This window comes from Adiantum capillus-veneris, chromosome 15 (assembly GCF_014529385.1).
Source record: "Adiantum capillus-veneris isolate H3 chromosome 15, ASM1452938v2, whole genome shotgun sequence".
Classification (NCBI taxonomy): Eukaryota; Viridiplantae; Streptophyta; class Polypodiopsida; order Polypodiales; family Pteridaceae; genus Adiantum; species Adiantum capillus-veneris.
This window is the reverse complement of record NC_140945.1, coordinates 158,808,014-158,826,868: the sequence shown is the minus strand read 5'-3', so window position 1 is coordinate 158,826,868 and position 18,855 is coordinate 158,808,014.

Genomic DNA, 18,855 nt, shown 5'->3' with positions numbered 1-18,855 from the left:
CCTTGCTAGGAGATCTATTTACAAGATGAACAGCTGTTGATACAGCTTCAGCCCAAAACCCATTTGGCAGTTGTGCATTAGACAACATACTTCTGACCTTCTCTTGTATGGTCCTATTCATCCTTGTATGGTCCTATTCATCCTCTTAGCAACACCATTTTGAGGAGGATTGTAAGGAGGAGTAAGTTCACGTTTTATACCTTTTGACTCACAAAAGTCCTGAAAGGCCTTTGAAACATACTCTCCACCATTGTCAGTGCATAAGCATTTAAGCTTCTTGCCACTCTGATTCTCCACAAGTGTCACAAACATTTTGAAAACACTAAACGCTTCATCCTTGTGATTGAGAAAGTAAACCCATACTTTCCTCGAGTAATCATCTATAAATGTCATAAAGTAAGAAGCTCCCCCTAGAGATAGGTTAGGCATAGGTCCACACAAATCACTATGAACAAGTGCCAACTGTGTATCTCTTCTACTGCTTCTATGCTTATGTGGCTGCTGTGTTTGCTTACCATACAGACAATGTTCACAGAATTCAAAATCATTAAATGAAAAGCCAGGCAAATAACCAGAACGAGACAAGATTTCCATTCCCTTCTTGGACATATGTCCTAACCGGCTATGCCACAAAGAAACGTTCGGCTGCTCAGTTACATTGATTACATTTTTAGAGACATTTGATACATAGATCATGTAAAGTCCTCCAGACTTTACTCCATGTGCTACTGTCATAGAACCCTTGGATATCTTCCACTTGTTCTGTCCAAAAGTGGTGACGTAGCCAGCATCATCAAGTAAACCTGTGCTGATCAAGCTCTTTGTAATTGCGGGAACATGTCTCACATTCTTCAGCATGAAAGAAGAGCCATTCTGAAACTTCAATTGTACATCTCCAACACCTAAGATCTCACATGTCTGCCCATTTCCTAGCCGAACATGATCTTTAGTGGTCACATAAGAGGTAAACCACTCCTTGTTTGGAGACACATGAAGTGATTCCCCTGAGTCTATAATCCAGTCACTCAGTGCATTTCCATCAGATGTTGTAAGAAGAGCTGAGTCCATTGTATTCTTCAAGAAGTAGATGTCTCCTGACACTAGACTGTCATCCTATGCAACAGTGTTTGTCACATTTATTTCTTGAATCTTCACTGAGGACTTGTTCTTCTCACCATGGTCTTCAGCTTTCTCTTTGCCTTTTTCTGCTTTCCATTCTCTGCAGTCTCTTTTCATGTGACCCTTCTTGCCACAATGGTAGCATTCTATGTCACTCTTGCCTTTAGCAGTGCGGGACTTGCTACGAGACTGATTCCTCTTTCCACCTTTGTACTTTTCTTTGGTCCTTCCCCTGACAACTAAGGCTGTTCCTTTGCCTTTTTCCATTGTCTTTCTATTGGTTTCTTCAGTAAGCAGACTTCCTTCTACACCTGCTATGTTCAAACCATCTGGAGGTGCAGAATTACTCAAAGCTGTGCGAAAAGTGTCCTAACTTTCCGGCAATGTGATCAACAGGAACATAGCTCTAACAGGTTCATCAAACTTGACACCTTGAGCTGACAACTGACTATAGATTGTGTTGAATTCATTCAAATGATTGGACATAGGTGTCCCTTCTTTCATCTTCAAGTCAACAAGCTTCTTAAGCCAGTATACCTGTGAAGCTGCACTCTGCTTCTCATAAAGATCACTCAGCTTTAACCATGCTTGATAAGCCGACATCTCGTCTGCTACCTTGAAGTAAACGCTTTCTGCCAAAGTCAGCATAATGGTAGAAAGTGCCAATTCATCCATTTTGCTCCATTCATCTTCGTCCATATCTTCTGGTTTTATCCCCTTGAGCTTTATAGGTTTTATTTGCTTCTTTTGTACCAACACGTGCCAAATCTGCTGCTTCCACAATGGGAAATTGGTTCCATCCAGCTTCTTGATATTGTAAAGAGCAGTGTCCTGTGATCCAGCCATAGGTATGCTTCACAGTAGTTTACTTTCCTGGGAAAAATTCGGCAGAGTTTCCCTTGTAAACTGACCTTTGAACCAATATCAACCTGTCAAATGAACCAAGAAAGCTTCAAATTCTGCATAAATTTCGGCAGAGTCTCCTTTGTAAAATGGCTCTGGTGTACTCAAAAACAGACCAAAAACAGCTCAAAAACACTGTCTCTCTGACACTGTAAGCTGTGGGTAAACCTGTCCTGCACATGTACTGTCTCTGACTGTCCTGTCACTATCCTGTGAGCATAGACTGCGACAATGCCTCAACGGCAGTAAAGCAAAGATGCAATCCCAAATGTCTAACTCACAGTCAATACATCCTAGTTGCCTATCTAAGGGTGCTCGAGGGATCGCTCCAAGACCTGTATCACCGAAAGGATCTCAACATTCAAGAATCCCCCAGCTCAATAAAATCTCACTCGACCCTCAACAAAGGCTGCAGTAAATCTGACAATACATAGACTTCCCACAAAGTCATACATCCACAAATTTCCCACTGTATGTTGTAACCGTTGCAGCGGTTGTTTGCTGCGTGACTCACAGCCAGCAAACCCTCAACAGACATACATCATCTCTGACAATACATCCCATGTGGAATTATCTGCAATGTCAGGATGAAATCTGGAATATCAAGCAGCAAACACAAGCTACCTGATGAACTAGTGGATGTCGCCTACAGTCTGTGTGTAGATGCGCCCGTGTCGTATGTGACACGCCTCCAAGAACTGTGAGCCGTCCTTCGATGTGTAGACAGCCACAAATCAACACTATGGGAGTGTCGATATCCTCAGCACCTACAGTCGTAGGCCAAAAACCCCAAATTTGCAGAGTCGGATTTGCACTCGTCGAGACCACGTAGTCGAAAATGGCCTACGCAGACCTTTGTCGAAGCCAAATGGTGGCCGAGATGACCTCAGAATGAAATTCTGAGAACACCAAGCCCTTTGGGCCCACCCACAAGATTTGGGGCCGTGTCTTCACCTGTCGAATTTCACTCCAATCTGAGCTGGTGAAACACGTAGGATGTTTGGCCGAAATCTGCAGGTCTTCGTTTCCGAAATCCAAAGTGCCTAATGTGTAGTAGTGCTGCCCCGAGCCTCGATCTGAGCTCTGATACCAGTTGAAGGAGTACGAGCGGAAGTGCGGCGCGAGAGAGAGTGCGAGAAGAAGAGCACAACGATATGGTGAACTCGCTCTACTGTAATGTGTAGAGCATAGTGAGTTCTTATTAGGTTTTTACAAAAGAATATTTGTACATACCTGGCGGCCCGCCCACTTACCTGGGCGACCACATTGGGCTTTATACCCCAACATATTTAGGTCACATTATCTCTCAAGATGGTATTTGTATGGATCCACCAAATTTAGAGGTAATAAAAGCATGGCCTTATCCAAGGAATCTACATGAGCTAAGAAGCTTTATTTGTATATGTGCATACTATAGACGCCTTATAGCAAAATTTTCTCAAATAGCAAGACCATTACATGACTTAACAAAGAAGGACGTTAAGTATTCATGGGCTACTAAGGAGAAAAATGCTTTTTGAAAAGCTCAAAGAGAAGCTTATCTCTCAAGCAGTCCTTATGCTTTCTGATCTCTCAAAGCCATTTGAGGTCCAATGTGATGCTTGGGGTGATTGCCTTGGAGCATTTTTGCTTCAAGAAGGGCATGCCATAGCATATGAGATCCAAAGGCTCAATGCCGATGAACGGATCTTAGGCATATATGAAAAAGAGCTTTTAGTTTTTCTACACGCCCTAGACACATGGAAGCACTATCTCTTGGGGGCTCCATTCATCCTACGAACGGATCACAAAGCCTCAAGAACTTCATGATGCAAACCAAGCTTTTCGACAAACAAATGAGGTGGGTAAATTCTCTTTCGCAATTTAAATTTCATATTGATCACATTGCTAGCAAGCACAATCAAGTGGTCGATACACTTTCACAACGGCCAAGGGTAAATGTGGTGTCTATAGCAACTCACAATGATCTATCTTTTATGATAGGTGACTATGCTACTGACCGAGACTTTAAGTAGGTAATTACAGCTTTGCATTAGGGAAGAAAAAAAAGAACCATTCACCTTGAAGGATGGTTATCTTCCAAATGGCAATAAGGTATGTGTTACTCACTCCACACAATAAGAAAGTCATGTATGAATCCCATGCTTCTCCTTATGCGGGGCAAAGAGGGATTCTATAATCTACTCTTTGAGGAGTAGAAATGTAATTCTGTTGTTCTACCATGAAAAGTGAACATACAAGAGTATGTTTCAAAATGCGTGGTATACCAAAAATTGAAATTTGATCGAGGGAAGCAACTTGGATTGTTTCAGTCGACGGGCTTAGCAAGAAAATACACTCTATGTTGTCAAAAATACTAAGACACATCAAACGGCAACCCTCTTTAGATCTCAAATTTTCAAGTATCATGGCTTGCCAACATCCATAGTGTCAGACAAAGATCCTAGAATGACTAGTAATTTCTAGAAGGGTCTCTTTGAGAATCTAGTAAGTAGATTAAATTTCTCTTTCGGCCTATCATCCACAAACGGATGACCAAAGTGAAATAACTAATCTAATGATTCTTGAATCTACTAAAAGCCTATGTCATGGAAATAGATCAACATTCTTAATGAAAAAAGTACCTACCTCTTATAGAGTATACGTACAATGACATTGTAGATACTTCTATGAGGAAAGTACCTTTCGAGGATAAAAAGGAAAGATCCAAAAGTCCCTTACTACTTGAAGTAAATTTCGTCATTCTCATCAACATGATGCATCTGAATGTAGCGAATGCAAGCGACATCTTCAAGAAGATACAATCTCTTTGCGAAGAAGTGGCATTGGCAACCACACATTCGATTTCCTTTTAAATAGTGTGGACGGCTTCCTTTCCCTATCTTTGGTGTGTTCTCGGTGTGTGGAATCATTGTTTTCTTTACACGCATATCTTTAGGACCATAACCACTCCAAAATAAGACCTTCTGAATAGCTCTCAATAGTGGGTTGCTTCAAGCTACTGATTTGATTTCTTCTAACCAAATGGCGCCTAAAATTAGTTCCCATGTTTGCAAGAGTCTCTTCCCCCTTGAGAAAACCCCCCAAGTGATTCCAAGGAAAGTATGCAACACGAATATATCTGAAAATAGACTTATCACACTTCTTCTCTACCCATTTGAGTTCATTTGCATTGAAAGGACCACTAGGTATATGTTTGGAGTTCAATTTGGGTCTCCATTGCTACACACACACACACACACACACACACACACACACACCCACACACACAAAATCGACATTAGCATGCTTGCTTTTAGAACAATAGGTTAAAGACGCAATAGAATCTCTATATTTATATCAAATCAAATTACATAAATTGAATCAACTATAGACCAACTAGCCCAAACTAACCTTGAATCGCCATTAGTTGATTTGGATGGAAAATTGGGAGAAGACGATGATTAGCTCCTTTTGAGGGTTCTTGTTGACATCCACCGATGGCCTCCTCCAATGCGCCAAGAGAAGGTATTATTCATACCCGAGAATCATTACTTTGGACATGAGTTGCATAGAGGTTAACTGGGACTACAATAGCATGTAGAGATGAAGAAGATATCCGGACGTAAGAGAAGCTAATAAAAAAGGGGTTAGTAAATGAAATCATTGTTAAGCAAATAGGTCTTAAGAAAATAAAGTAGTAACATCATTTAGATAGGAATAGATTGAGAGAGAGAGAGAGAGAGAGAGAGAGAGACTCAATTAGTAACATCATTTAGATAGGAATAGATTGAGAGAGAGAGAGAGAGAGAGAGAGAGACTCCCTTAGTCCTCTTCTCATTGAAAAGGCCAACCTTAGAGCCTAAACCTGCACTACTATTTTTTCAGGTTCTCTCTCTCTCTCTCTCTATCTCTCTCTCTCTCTCTCTCTCTCTCTCTCTCTCTCTCTCTCTCTCTCTCTCTCTCTCTCTCTCTCTCTCTCTCTCTCTCAGCAGCAAGCTAACGTGGAAACCATTTTTCGGAGTTCTCCTTGTAAAAATATTTTGATAAATCGAGAATATTGTAACTCTTGTTTTCTTGATAAACCTTGTAATTAATGAGCCAGGGCTACAAGCTTCCAGATTGTATCAGCCATTCAATTCCCAGCTTTAGTAGAACTCCAGATTATCACTTTTGACCACCCAAAAACCTTGGCTAAGGTATAAAAGCCAATTTTTTGTAAGTTTTTAATAAGTTTTTGGATAAGCAATACACAGCGTGAGCTAACGGCGCTCACTTCTCTCCTTCTCGCGCTTCCTACTCCCTCTCTGGTTGTCACATTGCAAATGCGTTTGTTGCATTGCAACCGCAGGTAACAGCTCTACGCTTTGATGTAAGCAGTTCAGAGTATTTCGTAGCTTTTGGCATCGCCGACCCGCGGCCTAATTTCATCATAACTAGGAATTTACACTTTCAAATAAAAAACTAAGCATAGGCGGGGTATTGGGGCATCATTGCTAAGCATTTAGATGCATTCTGGGTCAAAAAGGACGTTCAAAAAGGACTAGGTCAAAAATCCACTGCTGTTAATAATCACGATTTTGGAACTTGACCTAAAGTGGGGTTTGAAGCCATAGGCATGTGTGCTTAGGTCTTATAAACTTGTACTAGAAATTTTGTTACGTTTGGATGTCATTTTATGCTGTAACAGATGTGATTTGCTTGCCGGTGAGCGATTGGCTTTTGGTGATTTCAGTCACTTGAGTGTAGCTTGAGTTAGATGCGAGTTGTTAGTTATTTTCCAAGAGATTGACAACCTCTTGTAGCCTCTATGCACTAGTCGAGTCATCTTCATCCCCTGGTTTGAAAAATTAATTGTGGTTCTCGCTAATACTGCAATAAGATAGGATGGTGAGGTTAGACATGCGTCCCACATTTGGCGCCGCTGCCGGGGAACGAAGAGACCTAAACTAGGAAAAAACATGAGCGTCTTGTGTAATTGTCATTTAACTTCCTCTAGGTTCGTTTAGAGTTTAAAACTCTTTTTAGAAACCGCATAGCTTAAGATTGTTATCTTTTGCTGTGTAGAGGTAGCTTGGAAGTAATCGTACTTGCTGAATACCTTTAGGATTGTAGGATTGTAGATTTAGATTAGAATTTGGAGAATGATTGGTAGACAAAACAAGTCTTGAGATCAAGACTCTGAAAAACATTAGAAACACAAGAAAACGAGTGTTGGTGTGGACACTTTCCACGACCTCATTGCATGAGAAACTAGAAGTAGGGTAAGTAGGATCCGAGGTGGATCTCATAGCATTTCTCTCTCTGAAAGAATCAAGTGTGAGTTGTTATGTAAGGTTGCAGAATTTCAGGTCTACGGCTAGAAATAGCACGAAAAGACTCGAATTCACTCAATCCAACTGGGGAGTAAGCCTAACAGTTGTATGAACCAGTGGGTAAGCTCAAGGACACTTCGAGGTAAAAATTTCAAGAAGTTGACCAAAACTCAGATTATTTACTTTTTCTTGACTTTTTAGGCCAAAGTAAGTTTTTACTTGATTCATAGGCTTAAAACACATCATAAAAGGATTGTCCTTGAGAAAATTTCAAAAAAGTGCTCATTTCAAGCCTTAAGTTAATAATCGCGATTATTAACTTTCTACTCTAAATTGGCCAAGGCTCATACCATTGACTCATTGCATGTGTACAAACAACTTTTGTAAAGGCCCAAGAGATTTGGATCACTAAACTAGCAAAAAGCTAGGTGAAAGGTAAAGTTTGTACTGACTTTTTGAATCTAGAGTATGAATAGAGGAAAAATTTATCCAAACTTGGTGAAAATTGATTCATAGGCTTATATTGAAGTGATAAACATGTGTATATGCTCAGTTGACCAAAAACTTGCAAAAACTTGACAAAAGTAAATAATCGCGATTATTTATATCTACCCTGTTTTTGAACTTTTTTGACCAAGTTGGCATACCACTAGCTTTACCATGTTGTAATAAGCCCACAAACCAAATTTGGTAAAATTTGAATCACTGGAGTGAAAACTATGATAAAAATTGCAAAGTTAGTCTGCGGACAGATAATTAATGACCATTTGACCAAAAATTATCCAAACTTAATGAAAATTGGCTAGTGACCTTAACATAAGGTGCTTAATAGATCTGTGTCAAATATGGGATAAAATTTTGTAAAAAATTGTCAAAAGTAAATAATCACGATTATTTACTTTTGCTTCCAAACTTGGTGATTTTGCAAATTTGAGTATACCACAAAACCAAGCGCATCAATTGGACCCCACAAATCAATTTTGGTGAAATTTGGACCACAAAAGTGAAACCTAAGCTAGATTCTCGAAATCAGAGTTTGTGGACACGAAACAGTGGGTAAACTTGATCAAATTTTATCCAAACTTGTTGAAACTTTCCCAAGGGCTTTAACAAGTTGTATACTTACCAAACCAATCCAGAAAATGCAAAAAAAGTGACAAAAGTAAATCATCACGATTATTTACTTCTGTTATCCAGAGACTTCAAATTTGACTTTTGGGCTTATACAGTTTTAGACCAACATAAAATAAGGCTACTGGAAAATTTTGGTGTCAATCGGATCAAAATTGGTACAGATACTCTCAGTTTATAGATTGCAGATTAAAACTTTTATTTTGCTAAGCTGAATCTGAAAGTCAAAGTTTTAACTTCCATAGCACGAATTGAAGTGAAATACAGAGACCAATCACTGGAGTTCTCAAGAGTTCGACTGTCCTTATAGAAAAATAGCTAATTTGACAAGTTGTGTACAGGAATCAGGTTGCAGACGAGGAATCAGTGGCTTGACAGAAAGTTGCAATTGAGTCAAGTGGAAATTGACGACAAGTCAATTTAAGGTGAGTACTCTATCCAGGGCTTCATAAGTCTAGATGAACCTTAGATCTGGTCGTGTAATAGGAAAACAAGGCCTATTTGGAGAAAACACCAGTAGAGTATCCACTGAAGAAATCATAAATCAAGGCAATTCCTTACACACAATTTTTGAAGAAGTATCGAACACTTTTTCAGATTCAACATCCAAATTGTCTTCTTACTCGACTCACTCTGAAACCGGAACGACAATGCGCTATAAGCATATACTCTCTTTTTACAAGACTAATCGTCATGGAGCCCAAGTTTACTTGGATCCTAACAAAGTGTATGCTATTCGCATTGATGATCATGGTATTGAGTTCGAAGAAGTTAGGGCCAAAAAACAAGGAAAAATGTACATGGATCGAAACGGAACTCAATATGTACAAGTTGAAAATCCTGATATTGTAAAAAAATGGGGCTTAGAAGTAAACACTATAATCCCAGATATGTCAGCAAAAGGACCACCAACTTTGGAATTCAAGGGATACGATCAAGTAAACTGGAAGCCCTTGAAACGGCTTAGTATGGATAATCCTAGGATCGGAGTCTATTGTTGGGAAGATAGAAACATAAAAGATCTCTTGTGGACTTCTCATGCTAGACCATGACAATTAACGGCCATGAAGATCATCTATATCTTCAAAATCAAAGATAAGGGATATGCGGATCTACCAACTTACTTGTTTAGGGATTTTTATAACAACAACTTTGTTATGATGACTCCTGAGGAGGTAGAACAAACCAAATACCAGGGGTATTCCATACGGGATTGGATATTGGGTCAAGGATCAGAAACCACTCCAAGAGACGAACATCGTGAGAGATCATCTGAGCGTAATGTGAAGAAACCAGAAACCACCTCATCACGAAGAAAAACGGGTGACACTAAGGCCAGCCCAAGGCTACATGAGTCACTATTTCCGACTGACTGGTTTGAAGGACTCGGAACAGGACCAACTCCTAGAAGACCTGGAGTTGAACCAAATAGACGTATGAGACCAACTGATTTCCGAAAATGGGTCAAAAAATACAGTGGATCAGGGTCCTTATGGACCACTTAGCAAGCTTCAAGCAAGTGCTAAGAGCGGAGCGTATATTCGATTTCCATACTCAATTCGAAGGATTTGGAATGACATTAATAGGAAAATCTTTGACATGGCTCCAAAACATTCCACCAAGGTCAATCATGGATTTGAATACATTAGCTCAAATATTTGCAGCTGCTTGTTCTAAAATGGGGATTAAACATAATACAATAGCTTAAATCTACAGCTTTAAACAAAAACATGGTGAGTCTGTTAGGGATTGTGCAACTCGAATGAAACAATACATTGTCAGATGCCCAGAGATGGAGATACCTGCAGAGGAGCGACTTGTTTCATTGTTTGTGGAGGGACTGCTAAACAAAGAACTTCACGCTATACTCTATAGTAAAAAGCATACTTCCTAGAGGCGTCTGTGTCTGATGCTATCGACCTAGGAGACAATTGTGAGATCTTTAATGAAGATAACGTGGTGCTGATGACAAGTTGAAGGAAACGGACAGTGAATTTAAGGAAACAATCGTGAAATCTGGAGGATCCATTCTGGTTGATAAAATTTTTGAGCCTGTCAATGCTGCCTTGGAAGCCTACCAAGCCGGACTAAAAGCAGGCCAAAACATGGAGAACAGATGGAAAAATTATCCATCTCCAGACATGGAAGCAGCTAAGCTGGAAGCTTATCAAAATTTGGTAAGAATCACCCAGGAAATTCTGGATAAACAAAAACCCGAGCTTGAAAGTATTGCAAAACCGGAAGAGCTTGCGGTAGAAGAAACGAAAGCAAAATCGAATGTGGTGGCAAAACCTCACCTTGAAACAAATGAACCAGAGCTCCTGTTGCCGGACAGTGAAGATGCCTTAGACGGAATTCCATTTGTAAAAGAAGATTGGCCAGGACACTTATGGGAAAAGGTAATGGAGATCAATGGTGGAAGCCTAACTTTAAATTCAGTCCTATAGAAGAAGTCTGGTTGGATAACCTACCATCTGATATAAACCTGAATATACAACCCTTATATGGGGATTGCGGATCAGAGGCTTTAGGGATATCTAAACCAATGACATTAAAAACATTACCTTCTTACTTGGGAGATAATGAAAATGAGTCTATCATTTGCAAAACCACTCAAGTCAAAAGAGCCAAACAGACCCAAGAAGTAGACAACATTCATTCAATCATGTCTACACCTATCCAATGCACTCTCACTTTGGGGGAACTGTTGAAACTCAAGCCATACTTATGGAATGATTTACAGAAAACCCTAGAAAAGGTGGGGATAACGGGGTTAATATCTAAGAATCTGGGAAACACGAAAAATGAAACGGAATACAAAGAGATTCGATCAGTTCCTATGAATAAGGTCGGAGAATATTATGAAGGGGAGGAAGGAAACACTATCCTCCCAATGAAATATAATGACATTGAAACCATGGCAATACTGGGTAGTGGAGCTGGCATAGCCATAGCCACTAAAGCAGTGTGGGAATCCTGGGGACAGCCAGCCATTAGACAAACGCAAATGAAATTGCAATTGGCTGATGAACACATTGAAAGACCACTAGGGCTACTAGAAAAAGTGATAGTCAGCTCATGTGGAATTGAATATCAACACACTTTTGCCATAGTAGACTTTGGGAAAAAACTCAACTATGAAATCATATTGGGAAGACCTTTCATGCGACTGGTACAGCTTATCCAAGATTGGGAAAACGATTATCTATACTTAAAGCACGTGGGATCTATAACAAGAGTCAATCTAAAGGACCACACCTATAGAGACGTCTTGAAAACACCCATTCAAGAGTTTGATTTAGTCTCTTCGGTTGAAACTAAACTTCCATCATGGCTAAACAAAGACACTCCTATTTGGATGTGTGGAGCTTCAGAAAATGGAAGCTTAAGACGAGAGGAATGTATCCTAGAAAGAGACTGTATAGACGAAGCCTATATACCTGAACCCTTCCCAAAGCATTTATTTAAACCATTCGAGTGGACTCAAATCTTAGTGACAATGGATGTATGTGTGAATACGTCTATGCCTACTCAATTTTGCAATGAGGATGGCTACGACATAATTCCCATCCAAATGATGTCAGCCCTTAATATCAAGACAAACAAGGATGAGGAAACAAAGGACTTGATGAAAGCTCAACAAATATTTTTTGACCTTTATTATGATGCAACTGATGAGTTGGATGAACACTCCGCTACCTCTGAAGATTCGGGATCCGAAAAAGAACATACGAGAGCTCAACTACTCTTAAGGGGAAGGGAGGAAATTTTTTTTGACTTTCCAAACCAAAAATCAAGAAGACAAAAATGGTATAGAAGAAAGAGGGACACCAAAATTATGAAAGCACGACCTATGCCATCAGTCTCCAGTAAAACACAATTCCTGATGCAGATAGATGCTAAAGATTGTATCAAGGACAAAATAACTGGCAGATATCCTTCGAACGGAAACTCAAAAATGTCTCAGACATCGAGAAAAAAGAGGAAGGGTACTCAAGAAGAACATCAGAATAAAAAACCACTCATGACCAGAATCAAGCGGAAAAGGAAATATCAAGAGTTGAAAAAAGCTATAAAGGAGATATACACCACAGAGATGGAAACCATGGAAGAGGATGGGAAGGATGTAATGCATGTTCCATCCCATTACAAAAAGTATACTCTCCAAGATTGGAAAATCATAATCGAACAACCTATTAGGGAACTACGAAAACAAGGCGAGTCTTATGAAGGACCTGAAAACGCTAAAAGGGTAGACTTGGCTAAACCAGGAGAAGAGCCTAGGCCGGCCCACATTGCAAATGACCTAACGGAAGAAGAAGAAAATCTTTTGTTAAGTTTGCTAAAGGAATATCGAGATATCTTTGCTTGGTCTTACAAAGATCTCAAGGGTGTTGATCCAGAAATCTGCCAACATACCATACCCATGAGAGATGGCGCGAAACCAAGTAGACAGAGACCATACACTTATAACGAAACATTTGCCAGAAAGATCAAAGAAGAAATTGAAAAACTAAAGGAAGCTAAATTCATTTACGAAATTGAACACACTGATTGGGTGTCCCCAATTGTGGTAGTACCTAAGAAGAATGGGAAATTACGAGTGTGCGTTAATCTCAAAAAAGTGAATGAAGCTACCATTAGAGACAACTTTCCTCTTCCGATAACTGAGCACGTTTTAGAACGAGTGGGAAGAAAAGAAGCTTACAACTTCTTAGATGGCTTTTTGGGATACAATCAACTTTTGGTTGACCCAAAAGATCAGCACAAAACTGCTTTTGCAATAGAATGGGGTATATTTGCCTATCAGGTTATCCCGTTTGGGTTAACTAATGCTCTAGCCACATTTCAAAGATTGATGAGCCATGCTTTCAAAGAGTATCTTCGGAAATTTTTGGAAGTATACATGGATGATTTATGCGTACATTCGTCAATCCGATTTGATCGTTTTGAACACCTGAAAAAGGTATTTGAGAAATGTAGACTTTACAAGATTTGCTTAAACCCGAAAAAGTGCACATTCATGGGAAGACAAGCTGGGAAAATTCTTGGACATATAGTGTCTCAAAATGGCATAGCTACCGATATTGAAAAGATTCATGTCATTGTTGATTTTCCTAGACCAACAACAGTCACAGGGGTACAAGCCTTCATGAGATATTGTGGATATTATCGAAGGTTCATCTACATGTATGCTATAATTGCAAAACCCATGTATAGCTTGATTACGCACCTTGAATGGACCGAGGCATGTGAAGAATCCTTCATGAAGCTTAAGCAAGCTTCTCACATCAGCTCCAATATTGAAAGCACCCGATTGGGATAAGGTATTCCACGCACATTTAGATGCTTACAACTTTGCTATTGGTTGTACACTAGCCCAACCAGGAGATGGGAAAATTGACTTTCCTATTTCTTATGCTAGCCGACAATTGAATATGGCAGAAAAGAATTACACCACCACTGAAAGAGAAGGACTAGGAATGATCTATGCCGTTAAAAAGTATAGACATTACCTATTGGCCAACAAGTTTGTGTTCTTTGTGGACCACCAAGCCTTGTTATATTTGGTCAACAAGCCATACAGCACAGGAAGAATAGTGAGATGGTTCATTATTCTTCTTGAATTTGATTTTACTGTGGTTGTTAAAAAAGGCACTACACATCAACGAGCAGATCATTTGTCTAGGATTGTTTCAGGGGTATCACCTAAAGGGGTAGATGATGATCTACCACATGCCTATTTGTTCTCCATGGAAATGATACCTAGATGGGCGGAAAAAATCATGTCATTAATGACAATAGCTCAAGTGGATTCACCACTTCCTATCACAGTTAAATTAATCGAGCAATCGGCTACGTATCAATTACTAGTTGGGAGGCTATATAAAAGAAATCAGGACGGAATATTGCTTTTACGCATTAATCCTGAAGAAAGAGATCAATACTTAAGTCAAGCACATGTTACCATAGTAGGACTTCACTTTGCGGAAGACCAAACTATGCAACGAATCTTAAGACTTGGAGTATTTTGGCCAACCATGAGGAGAGATGTTTGATCTTTTCACATGTTCCTAAATGGAGTAACTATCTGGTTACTTACTTATTGAGCCGAACATTTCCTGAGGATATGAGTAAATGCCGTCAAAGAGCAATTGAAGCGGAAGCAAGAGAATATGCTCTTATTGGGAATATGCTCTTATTGGGAACCAATTGTATCGGAGAGGTAAGGATCAACATTTGCGTCTTTGTGCAAATGAAAACGAGTATATTTCGATTATAGAACAAGCACATGCTGGATTAGCTGGAGGTCACTTTTCTAGTGAGACCACCGCAAGAGAAATCTTGATGGCAGGCATATGGTGGCCAACACTTTTTGCAGATGCCAAATAATATGTTCGAAGGTGTGATGCTTGTCAACGAGCAAAAATGCCAACACGGGTAGGCAGTATGCCTTTAAGACCAATGATGGAGGCTAGAGCCTTCGCAAAATGGGGTATAGATTTTGTTGGACCGATACAGCCGCCTGCTTATAGAACCCAAGCTCAATATATCATTGTAGCTACGGACTATTTGACCAAATGGGCCGAGCCTAAAGCAACTCAAAGGAATGATGCCAGAACCACTGTTGCATTCTTATATGAGTATGTATTCATAAGGTATGGACTGCCAATAGATATTGTCAGTGATCGGGGAACTCATTTCCTCAACGATGTAATAGAGTATTTACTTAATGAGTTTATGGTTATTCATAACAAATCAGCTCCCTATCACCCACAAGCAAACGGACAAGCTAAGCATACAAATAAAATTATTAGCTCGGTACTGACCAAAGTGGTTAGTTCAGGAAGGACCGACTGGGAAATGAATCTCCACGCAGCTCTATGGGCTTATCGAGTTTCATTCAAAACAGCTTTGAATGCTACACCCTTTAACCTTGTTTATGGTCTTGATGCTATACTGCCAATAGAATTTCTATTGCCGACCTTAAGGGTAGCACAGACTCTTGAGTGGACTGGACATGAATTGTCAGAAAGACTTGAAGATTTGGAAAAGCTAGATGAGCAAAGGCTAACTGCTGTAGCTCATATCTATGCACAAAAGAGGAAACAAAAACAGTTTTTTGATTCCCACTTAATCACCAAAATTTTCAAGAAAGGGACTTAGTTCTAGTCTATTCCCTTAAGCAACACATTCCCAAGTTTAAGAAAAAGAAATGGACCATTTATCATTGAAGATGTATCTCCAAGTGGAGCAGTAAAATTTTCAACCATCGATGGTGAACCAATGGCTAATTGGATTAGTGGATTTCATTTAAAGAAATACAATTTGCCACTAACCAATGAATTGCTAGGGAGAATGCATGCAACCAAACAAAGGAAGATGAAGCAACAGCAGGTTATTATTGAAGCCCAAGAGGAAGCTAGACTTTGAGTACTCAAGCGTAAAGCTGCTCTCAAGAATCAACAGATACCGATTCCCATCAACACTTTGGAAATAGATGATCGACAATGGGAATTACCTAAAGATACAGTTTCAACAGATGACGACTGGTTAGATGGAATGGATCTCCGCATCAAAGTACAGCTCAACAATCATAGCACCAATGCTTTGGTAGACACAGGAGCTAGAGTGAATGTAGTCAGTTATTCCACATACAAGAAAGCAACAAGTCAAGCATTGACCGCAGGAATAACGACGATCAAAGGATGCAACAAGAACCCAACTCCAACATTGGGGTAGTCAACTTGAACGTGGTAGTACATGGATGCTCATGTCCGCATCAGTTTGTATGCTTGCCAAATGAACACATGAATGAGACGATGATTCTTGGCATTCCTTGGATGCATACATACAAAGTAGTACCAGATTGGGATACAAATTAGCTAAAGCTATCACTTAAGGGAGGGAAACTCATTGTTCCTATTGCACCAAGCAAAGAAGAATGGAAAAGATACAATCAGAGTTCCAATCCACGAAGTAAATCTTCTCCATCCCCTTGACAAACAAATGCTACAAGTAGCATGCAAGGAGTTAGGAAAATTTGGGTACCAAAAGCACAACTTGTGGATAAACCAAATCAAATCTGGGTGCCTAAAATTTCACCAGAGAAATAGAAGACGGTTCTAAGGATTCAAGCACAGAATGGACCATCTATGAACAAGGAACCTAACATGAAAAAGGTTTGGAAGAAAAAAGAGCACTTATCTTCTCCACACAACATGAAACCAATCAAACAGAGGTGAGTTAAGTCTAAACACTCTCAAGAACCATGCACCAACAAGTAGATCGAGCTACCAGTGGCGAGAAAAAGCTCGACAACCGTCCAAAATGCTCCCCACAGCTCAAGCAATCAGCGTGCTTAAACACCTTGATGGTACTATCAAGCAGAGAGTACAAAGGCTACAGGATTTTCTCTTTGGAAAAGCAAACCTCGACATCGGAAACCCTTGAGTTACTTACTCAAGACCCAACTCTTGCACAGCATGTTGAGTTGAATTGCATTGATCTTCATATCATGGTAGAGCCAACCACGGCTATGCATAAACACAATTGTTCAACCCATGCACACACGTCATCCCGGAGAACGCCATCTCGGAGGGGTGAAAGGATACTACTAGATACTAAGTAATTAAGGGCAATGTTTGAAGAGGGAGGAAAAAGTTTTCATGTTAACGTGTGATTTTTTGCAAAAGTACCTAATAATGCCCTTATAACTCATCAACAAGGGAAAATTCATTGATAATATCTTTTCGATGAGTGTAATTAATGCATATACTATCAAAAATTCATCAAAAATAGTCCTTTTTTGGGTATTTTCATCATTTTTGCTGAAAAGGAGGCTTTAAAAAATAGAGAAATCCAACAAAAAACAATAAAGCTATGTTTTTCAAAGGATTTTCTTAATTACTGGATTTTCACCTTGCTTTTTTAGAGCATTTCTCTATTTTCTTTGATTTTTCAAATAAAAAGGTCAAAAATTAATAATAAATAGCAGGAAAGCTCATATGGAAAAATGGAAGACACGATGGTGATCAGAAAGACAAGGCAGACAAGCACAAAAATTTTCAACGAAATCAGAAGATGGAAGCGAGAAGCCTAAATTAGGCGGCCAGACCTACTTCTGCAGAATTGTTGCAGAATGAGCTACAGGAATCCGCTTTGGGAAATTTTTGAGCCTAACATAGATTTCACCGCCTAATAGGACTAATGGGAGAATCTGGGGAAATTTGGTTCGGGAAGTCCAAGTATAGTTATCCAGCTTAGGCTAAAACCACCTCATTTCCACTTGGAGCTTTGTAAAGAGAGCATTTCGGCTTCTTTCGCACGTCATTTCCGGAGCCCACAGTTGACCTTTTGCAGCACCATCTCACACGAGACATGAGGGGTAAGTTCCTTACTAATCAATGATCCATTTTGTACGGCCGGTAGCTAGTTTAAAGCCCTATAAAAAACCCTAGAAGCCGAGCAGTGTACGAAGACCTACGACTTAAAAGTGACCATAGTGGCCTGCCAGCTTGACCAAATCGGATGGAATTTAAACCATAGCATGCCCTAACATAATAGAACTATTCCATACCATCATATGATCATTCGGCTGGGGTCATGGGGGTCCTCAGTAGAGAATTATGGTTTTTTGAGAAATGCCAGAATTCCGACCTGACCCCACAGATGGCTTGCTAATGAGGCTCATATACAGTGTATATGATTGGTTTGGAGAAATCCATCAAGTAAAGCCCTCGAAAAGTGGAAAACGGCTCGAAGGTTACAAAGCGTGAAATTCGACATATGAGGCCAAACTGATTCCAAATGAGCCAGAATTGGATAGGTAGCTTCACAATGATGTTTCGAACAAGTTCAAAGCCTCAAAGTTGACAGACCAACCCAACAGACAGAGTAGTCACAAAAGACGGTGATTTCAAAGTCAACAGAGCGTAAAGTGATGCCGGCATGACCAGACTTGATTAAATTCAATTTTTGACTTGTATTAGGTGTATGAAACATGTTTATGTGAATTGCAAAGTTTTTGTCACTGTAGCAAATAATCGCGATTATTTACTTTTGCAACATTTTTGCATGGAAATTATCAATTTACCTCACCTATCATGTGTACACACCTATCACACGCCAAAATCAAGTATGAGCCAAAATGACCACCCATTACTTGCAAAACTGCCAAAAAACGCAAAGAAGTCTGTGAAAGCCAAAATTTGGGTTATGAACAACTTATCTTGATCCAAATCACCTCATAATTCATAACCAAGGTCTATATCATGCTTAGAACCAATCTCTGCCAAAAAAATGTCATTTTGGGAAGAAAAGTTAATAATCGCGATTATTTACTTTTTAGCCAAATGGGACAATTTGGAAAATTGGTCATCATACATCCAAAGTACATGATGTGATG